At 49.6% G+C, this 258-nt stretch overlaps 1 long non-coding RNA gene across 1 annotated transcript in view; it reads left to right on the forward strand.

Moving 5' to 3' along the window:
* Positions 1-6: 6 nt before the first annotated feature.
* The window catches only part of LOC106820013, an 11,395-nt gene continuing 11,143 nt past the window's right edge, over positions 7-258 (forward strand). Inside the window, exon 1 of the long non-coding RNA XR_001395541.1 lies at positions 7-239. This is a non-coding gene — a long non-coding RNA (uncharacterized LOC106820013). The remainder of the gene's footprint in view (positions 240-258) is intronic.

Raw genomic sequence — 258 nt, forward strand, 5'->3', positions numbered from 1 at the left:
GTCTATAGTATTGTCTCGATTCTACTGTATTGTATGCACGCACGCACGCACGCACGCACAAGAGATGATGTGTTCCCGGTGCATATTTCATTCAGCGTCATCGTCATGGTCTCCCGGCTGCTGCTGCAGCCACGAACAACTCCCCATCTCGCCACGTCTCTGTCTTTGAAGGTAGTTCGTCTCTGTCTTTGAAGGTAGTTCGTCTCTGTCTTTGAAGGTAGTTGTCTCTGCGTTTGAAGGTAGTTGTCTCTGCGTTTG

This window comes from Priapulus caudatus, unplaced genomic scaffold, assembly GCF_000485595.1.
Source record: "Priapulus caudatus unplaced genomic scaffold, Priapulus_caudatus-5.0.1 Scaffold5787, whole genome shotgun sequence".
Lineage (NCBI taxonomy): Eukaryota > Metazoa > Priapulida > Priapulimorpha > Priapulimorphida > Priapulidae > Priapulus > Priapulus caudatus.